We start from the raw sequence: 8,582 nt of genomic DNA on the forward strand, positions 1-8,582 counted from the left end.
GATTTCAACAACTCTTTCAAATTCTCACGAATACGGTCCTTGCCGCTTTTCTTTCTTTTCTAAGGTCTGTTATCCTTCTGAGTATACTCGAGATTAGTTTTGGTATCTTGTGTGCCTATTGGACTTAGTAAACGACACATTAATTCTTTAGGATACATTTGATGGATGCAAAAGGTGAAACTTGTAAAAGTACGACATCACAAGAAATTGGGGAACCTTGTTTTACGTGACATAGTTTTGTTGATGTAGGACTTATGACCAGTAACAAAGTTTGCAAAGTGTTTGACGAAATTAAGAACCATCAGATGAGTTGCCTAATGAGATACAATTGAAAATGGTGGAGATAAGTTATGTTGAAATTTGAATAGTTGAATCTTTGAAGTTGGTATGAGATCAGAATGTGGACGTTAAGTACATCGTTTTAACCCCAATTTGTTTTATAACCTTTTTCCGCCTTGCTTTACCATCACATGTTTGAAACATATCATGTACATCAAGCCTATCTTGTAACTTCTGTTTCACATCATACTTATACCCTTTATATTTTTATGCCATATGAAAATTCTGGTATTTGAAACTATATGAATATATATACTGAGAACTTTGAGCCTTTTATTTAAATAAGTTCAAGAGTGGAGTAATATGAAATCTCTTTTATTTTGTATCAATTTTCGAGGACGAAATTTTTTATAAGGTGGGTAGGATGTAAGACCCATAATTTTCAAAAAAATATTATTACGAGTTAATTTTAATTTATTTATTTATTAAAGATTTTATTTTAGAAATTATTTTATTAGAAGTAATTAAGTCAAGTTTTGACAATTAAATTAGAAATTTTACTTAATTTTATAGTTATTAAATAATTTTCTATATTTAAATTATACAGCTTAACAGTTGCAAAAGAATAAGAATTGTATACAATTTAGTTAAATAATAGAGATTCTATAATTTAATACTTTAATTGTATAAACAAAGAAAATTCATTATATTATCTCTAATTATTGAATTAGAATATTTATTGAAAAATAATTTGCAACTTGATAATTAAAATAGTATCTTTAATAACTATTAGTATTGGGTTAAAATAGGTTTTCAATTATTCTATTACCCTTAATTTTATTAAAATTATTAAATTTACCCCAAATAAACCCTAATCCCCCTAAATTAGCCGCCATTTGCCCTTTCTTCCTTACTGACTTAACCCAATACACAGCAGCAGCTTTCCTTTCCTCCTAACTCAACCTAAGACACAGCAGCACTAAAAGGAAAAAAAAAGAGAGGGAAAAGGGATAGTGGAGAGAAAGAGAGAACCGAGGGGAAGAAGTGAAGAGGAAGGTTGTGCCGGTGCCACTGGGTCTTGCCACCGCTGCCTCGATGTTGTCGTCCTCGCGAGCCGCCACCACCGGCCTAGAGCCTGCCGCTCGTGTTCCGCTGCGTCGTCATCTCGCCGCGGGACTTGGTGCCGCCGTTGCCATCGCGTCGTTTGGAGAGGAAGAGTCGCGCCTGAGAGAGGAGAACCAGGAGGAGCGTCGCGCAAGAGAGAGGTGATGCCTTGTTGTCGCGGTGATTCCATGGCCACCGACGCGCCGCTGCACTTCATCGTTACCGCCGAAGCCTTCATCACCACAGACACAGTCAACACTGATTAGGGCATAGGAGAGTAGAAAGCATGAGAGATGCACGGAAGACAGAGGAGCAGAAATGCGACAAGGGGGAGAAGGACGAGGTCTGCTCTCATGCCATCCTGCTGGTGCACGAAATTGTGATCAATACTTTTCAAAACATAAACAATCCCTAGTAATGGCTCCAAAGACTTGGTGCTCAATACCATGGCATAAACACAACTTCGCACAACTAACCAGCAAGTGCACTGGGTCGTCCAAGTAATAAACCTTACGCGAGTAAGGGTCGATCCCACGGAGATTGGTGGTATGAAGCAAGCTATGGTCATCTTGTAGATCTCAGTCAGGCAGACTCAAATGGGTATAGTGATGAACGAATAAAGCATAAAGATAAAGATAGAGATACTTATGTATATCATTGGTGTAAGAGCTTCAGACAAGCGTATGAAGATGCCTTCCCTTCCGTCTCTCTGCTTTCCTACTTATAGAAAACTAGTAGCCTAAGGTGTACAGAGATGAGTAAATGACATAAAAATCCACTTCCGAGCCCACTTAGTGTGTGCTTGGGCTGAGCAATGAAGCATTTTCGTGTAGAGACTCTTCTTGGAGTTAAACGCCAGCTTTTATGCCAGTTTGGGCGTTTAACTCCCATTTGGGTGCCAGTTCCAGCGTTTAACGCTGGGATTTCTTGAGGTGACTTTGAACGCCGGTTTGGGCCATCAAATCTTGGGCAAAGTATTGACTATCATATATTGCTGGAAAGCTCAGGATGTCTACTTTCCAACGCCGTTGAGAGCGCGCCAATTGGGCTTCTGTAGCTCCAGAAAATCCACTTCGAGTGCAGGGAGGTCAGAATCCAACAGCATCTGCAGTCCTTTTCAGTCTCTGAATCAGATTTTTGCTCAGATCCCTCAATTTCAGCCAGAAAATACCTGAAATCACAGAAAAACACACAAACTCATAGTAAAGTCCAGAAAAGTGAATTTTAACTAAAAACTAATAAAAATATACTAAAAACTAACTAGATCATACTAAAAACATACTAAAAACAATGCCAAAAAGTGTATAAATTATCCGCTCATCACAACACCAAACTTAAATTGTTGCTTGTCCCCAAGCAACTGAAGATCAAATAAGATAAAAAGAAGAGAATATGCAATGAACTCCAAAAACATCTATAAAGATCAGTATTAATTAGATGAGCGGGGCTTTTAGCTTTTTGCCTCTGAATAGTTTTGGCATCTCACTCTATCCTTTGGAATTCAGAATGATTGGCTTCTTTAGGAACTCAGAATCCAGATAGTGTTATTGATTCTCCTAGTTAAGTATGATGATTCTTGAACACAGCTACTTATTGAGTCTTGGCCGTGGCCCAAAGCACTCTGTCTTCCAGTATTACCACCGGATACATACATGCCACAGACACATAATTGGGTGAACCTTTTCAGATTGTGACTCAGCTTTGCTAAAGTCCCCAATTAGAGGTGTCCAGGGTTCTTAAGCACACTCTTATTGCCTTGGATCACAACTTTATTTCTTTCTTTTTCTTTCTTTTCTCTTTTTTTTTTTGGTTTTTCTCTTTTTTTTTTGTATTCACTGCTTTTTCTTGCTTCAAGAATCATTTTTATGATTTTTCAGATCCTCAGTAACATGTCTCCTTTTTCATCATTCTTTCAAGAGCCAACATTCATGAACCACAAATTCAAAAGACATATGCACTGTTCAAGCATACATTCAGAGAACAAAAGTGTTGCCACCACATCAAAATAATTAAACTGCTATAAAATTCAGAATTCATGCAATTCTTTCCTTTTCAATTAAGCACGTTTTTATTCAAGAAAGGTGATGGATTCATAGGACATTCATAACTTTAAGGCATAGACACTAAGACACTAATGATCACAAGACACAAACATGGATAAACATAAGCATAGAATTCGAAAAACAGAAGAATAAAGAGCAAGGAAATCAAAGAACGGGTCCACCTTAGTGATGGCGGCTCTTTCTTCCTCTTGAAGATCCTATGGAGTGCTTGAGCTCCTCAATGTCTCTTCCTTGCCTTTGTTGCTCCTCTCTCATGATTCTTTGATCTTCTCTAATTTCATGGAGGAGAATGGAGTGTTCTTGATGCTCCACCCTTAGTTGTCCCATGTTGGAACTCAATTCTCCTAGGGAGGTGTTTACTTGCTCCCAATAGTCTTGTGGAGGGAAGTGCATCCCTTGAGGCATCTCAGGGATCTCTTGATGAGAGGGGTCTCTTGTGTGCTCCATCCTTCTCTTGGTGATGGGCTTGTCCTCATCAATGGGGGTATCTCCTTCTATGTCAACTCCAACTGAATAACAGAGGTGACAAATGAGATGAGGAAAGGCTAGCCTTGCCAAGGTGGAAGACTTGTCCGCCACTTTATAGAGTTCTTGGGCTATAACCTCATGAACTTCCACTTCTTCTTCAATCATGATGCTATGAATCATGATGGCTCGGTCTAGAGTAACTTCGGACCGGTTGCTAGTGGGAATGATTGAGCGTTGAATGAACTCCAACCATCCTCTAGCCATGGGCTTGAGGTCATGCCTTCTTAATTGAACCGGCTTGCCTCTTGAATCTCTCTTCCATTGTGCGCCCTCTTCACATATGACTGTGAGGACTTGGTCCAACCTTTGATCAAAGTTGACCCTTCTAGTGTAAGGATGTTCATCTCCTTGCATCATAGGCAAATTGAATGCCAACCTTACACTTTTCCGGACTAAAATCCAAGTATTTCCCCCGAACCATAGTAAGATAATTCTTTGGATCCGGGTTCATACTTTGATCATGGTTCTTTGTGATCCATGCATTGGCATAGAACTCTTGAACCATCAAGATTCCGACTTGTTGAATGGGGTTGGTAAGTACTTCCCAACCTCTTCTTCGGATCTCATGGCGGATCTCCGGATATTCACCCTTTTTGAGTGAAAAGGGGACCTCGGGGATCACCTTCTTTCAAGGCCACAACTTCATAAAAGTGGTCTTGATGCACCCTTGAGATGAATCTATCCATCTCCCATGACTCGGATGTGGAAGCTTTTGCCTTCCCTTTCCTCTTTCTAGAGGTTTCTCCGGCCTTGGATGCCATAATGGTTATGGAAAACGAAAAAGCAACACTTTTACCACACCAAACTTAAAATGGTTGCTCGTCCTCGAGCAAAAGAAGAAAGAAGAGAGTAGAAGAAGAAGAAATGAGGAAGAGGGAGATGGTGGTGTATTCGGCCAAAGAGGGGGAGAAGTGTTGTTTAGGTTGTGTGAAAATGAAGGGGTGAAGAAGGGTTTATATAGGAGAGAGGGGAGATGAGGTTCGGCCATTATGGGTGGGTTTGGGAGGGAAAGTGGTTTGAATTTGAAGGGTGGATGTGAGTGGTGAAGAGAAAGATGGGATTTGATAGGTGAAGGGTTTTTGGGGAAGAGGTGTTGAGGTGATTGGTGAATGGGGGAAAAAGAGAGAGAGTGGTGGTGGGGTTCTGTGGGGTCCACAGATCCTATGGTGTCAAGGAAAAGTCATCCCTGCACCAAATGTTGCTCAAAATCACGTTTTGAGCTATTTCTGGCGTTAAACGCCGGGCTGGTGCCCATTCCTGGCGTTTAACGCCAGGTTCTAGCCCTTTTCTGGCGTTTAACGCCAGTCTGGTGCCCCTTTCTGGCGTTAAACGCCCAGAATGGTGCCAGACTGGGCGTTAAACGCCCAAATGCTAGCTTCACTGGCGTTTAAACGCCAGTGAATTCTTCCTCCAGGGTGTGCTGTTTTTCTTCCTGTTTTTCATTCTGTTTTTGCTTTTTCAATGGATTTTGTGACTTCTTATGATCATCAACCTACAAAAAACATAAAATAACAAAGAGAAATATATAAAATATAATCATTGGGTTACCTCCCAACAAGCGCTTCTTTAATGTCAGTAGCTTGACAGAGGGCTCTCATGGAGCCTCACAGATACTCAGAGCAATGTTGGAACCTTCCAACACCAAACTTAGAGTTTGAATGTGGGGGTTCAACACCAAACTTAGAGTTTGGTTGTGGCCTCCCAACACCAAACTTAAGGTTTGACCGTGGGGGCTCTGTCTGTCTCTGATTTGAGAGAAGCTCTTCATGCTTCCTCTCCATGGTGACAGAGGGATATCCTTGAGCCTTAAACACAAAGGATTCTTTATTCACTTGAATGATTAGTTCACCTCTATCAACATCAATCACAGCCTTTGCTGTGGCTAGGAAGGGTCTGCCAAGGATGATGGATTCATCCATGCACTTCCCAGTCTCTAGGACTATGAAATCAGTAGGGATGTAATGGTCCTCAATCTTAACCAAAACATTCTCTACAAGTCCATAAGCTTGTTTTCTTGAGTTGTCTGCCATCTCTAGTGAGATTTTTGCAGCTTGTACCTCAAAGATCCCTAGCTTCTCCATTACAGAGAGAGGCATGAGGTTCGCACTTGACCCTAAGTCACACAGGGCCTTCTTGAAGGTCATGGTGCCTATGGTACAAGGTATGGAAAACTTCCCAGGATCTTGTCTCTTTTGAGGTAATTTTTGCCTAGACAAGTCATCCAGTTCTTTGGTGAGCAAGGGAGGTTCATCTTCCCAAGTCTCATTTCCGAATAACTTGTCATTTAGCTTCATGATTGCTCCAAGGTATTTAGCAACTTGCTCTTCAGTGACATACTCATCCTCTTCAGAGGAAGAATACTCATCAGAGCTCATGAAAGGCAGAAGTAAGTCCAATGGAATCTCTATGGTCTCATTTTGAGCCTCAGATTCCCATGGTTCCTTATTGGGGAACTCAGAGGAGATTGGTGCACGCCCATTGAAGTCTTCCTCAGTGGCGTCCACCTCCTCTCTTTCCTCTCCATATTCGGCCATGGTTATGGCTTTGCACTCTCCTTTTGGATTTTCTTCTGTATTACTTGGGAGAGTACTAGGAGGGAGTTCAGTAATTTTCTTGCTCAGCTGTCCCACTTGTGCCTCCAAATTCCTAATGGAGGACCTTGTTTCAGTCATGAAACTTCGAGTGGTTTTGATTAGATCAGAGACCATGGTTGCTAAGTCAGAGGTATTCTGCTTAGGACTCTCTGTCTGTTGCTGAGAAGATGATGGAAAAGGCTTGCCATTGCTAAACCTGTTTCTTCCACCATTATTGTTGTTGAGACCTTGTTGAGGTCTCTGTTGATCCTTCCATGAGAAATTTGGGTGATTTCTCCATGAAGAATTATAGGTGTTTCCATAGGGTTCTCCTAGGTAATTCACCTCTTCCATTGAAGGGTTCTCAGGATCATAGGCTTCTTCCTTAGATGAAGCATCCTTAGTACTGCTTGGTGCATTTTGCATTCCAGACAGACTTTGAGAAATCAAATTGACTTGTTGAGTCAATATCTTGTTCTGAGCCAGTATGGCATTCAGAGCATCAATCTCAAGAACTCCTTTCTTCTGACTTGTCCCATTGTTCACAGGATTCCTTTCAGAAGTGTACATGAATTGGTTATTTGCAACCATTTCAATGAGCTCTTGAGCCTCTGTAGGCGTCTTCTTCAGATGAAGAGATCCTCCAGCAGAGCTATCCAAGGACATCTTGGATAGTTCAGAGAGACCATCATAGAAAATACCTATGATGCTCCATTCAGAAAGCATGTCAGAAGGACATTTTCTGATCAATTATCTGTATCTTTCCCAAGCTTCATAGAGGGATTCTCCATCCTTCTGTCTGAAGGTTTGGACTTCCACTCTAAGCTTACTCAATTTTTGAGGTGGAAAGAACTTTGCCAAGAAGGCATTGACTAGCTTTTCCCAAGAGTCCAGGCTTTCTTTAGGTTGTGAGTCCAACCATATTCTAGCTCTGTCTCTTACAGCAAAAGGGAATAGCATCAGTCTGTAGGCCTCAGGGTCAACCCCATTAGTCTTGACTGTGTCACAGATTTGCAAGAACTCAGCTAAAAACTGATGAGGATCTTCCATTGGAAGTCCATGGAACTTGCAATTCTGTTGCATTAGAGAAACTAATTGAGGCTTAAGCTCAAAGTTGTTTGCTCCAATGGCAGGGATAGAGATGCTTCTCCCATAGAAGTCGTAAGTAGGTGCAGTAAAGTCACCCAGCACCTTCCTTGCATTGTTGGCATTGTTGTTATTTTCAGCTGCCATGGGTTTTTCTTCCTTGAAGAATTCGGTCAGGTCCTCAACAGAGAGTTGAGCCTTAGCTTCTCTTAGCTTTCTCTTCAAGGTCCTTTCAGGTTCAGGGTTAGCTTCAACAAGAATGCCTTTGTCTTTGTTCCTGCTCATATGAAAGAGAAGAGAACAAGAAAATATGGAATCCTCTATGTCACAGTATAGAGATTCCTTGAGGTGTCAGAGGAACAGAAGAGTAGAAGACAGAAGTAGAAAATTCGAACTTATCAAAGAAGATGGAGTTCGAATTTTGCATTAAGGAATAGAGTTAGTTCATAAATAGAAGGATGTGAGAAGAAGGGAAGTAATTTTCGAAAATTAAGTAAAAGATTTTGAAAACATTTTGAAAAACACTAATTGATTTTCGAAAACAAAAGTGGGAAAGAAGTAAAGTGATTTTTGAAAAAGATTTTGAAATTAGATATTAAAAAGATTTGATTGAAAACTATTTTGAAAAAGATGTGGTTAAGAAGATATGATTGGTTTAAAAAAATGTGATTGAGAAAATATGATTTGAAAACAATTTTAAAAGATATGATTTGAAAACAATTTGAAAAGATATGATTTTAAAAATTAATGACTTGCCTAACAAGAAAAGATATGATTCAAACATAAAACCTTCCTCAACAGAAAAGGCAAAAAATGTTCAATCAAATCATTAATTGTTAGTAAGTATCTTTGAAAAAGGAAAGAAATTGATTTTGAAAACATTTGATTGAAAAGATATGATTTGAAAAAGATTTGATTTTGAAAAACTTTGAAAACTTGAAAAAAAATT

General features: G+C 39.9%; 1 non-coding gene across 1 annotated transcript; it reads left to right on the top strand.

Moving 5' to 3' along the window:
• The first annotated feature begins 7,267 nt into the window (after positions 1 to 7,267).
• On the top strand, positions 7,268 to 7,375 carry LOC130952562 (small nucleolar RNA R71). The gene has a single exon (XR_009074742.1). It is a non-coding gene; the product is annotated as a small nucleolar RNA R71 (small nucleolar RNA).
• Positions 7,376 to 8,582: the final 1,207 nt, after the last annotated feature.

The sequence above is a fragment of the Arachis stenosperma genome, chromosome 9, assembly GCF_014773155.1.
Source record: "Arachis stenosperma cultivar V10309 chromosome 9, arast.V10309.gnm1.PFL2, whole genome shotgun sequence".
NCBI lineage: Eukaryota > Viridiplantae > Streptophyta > Magnoliopsida > Fabales > Fabaceae > Arachis > Arachis stenosperma.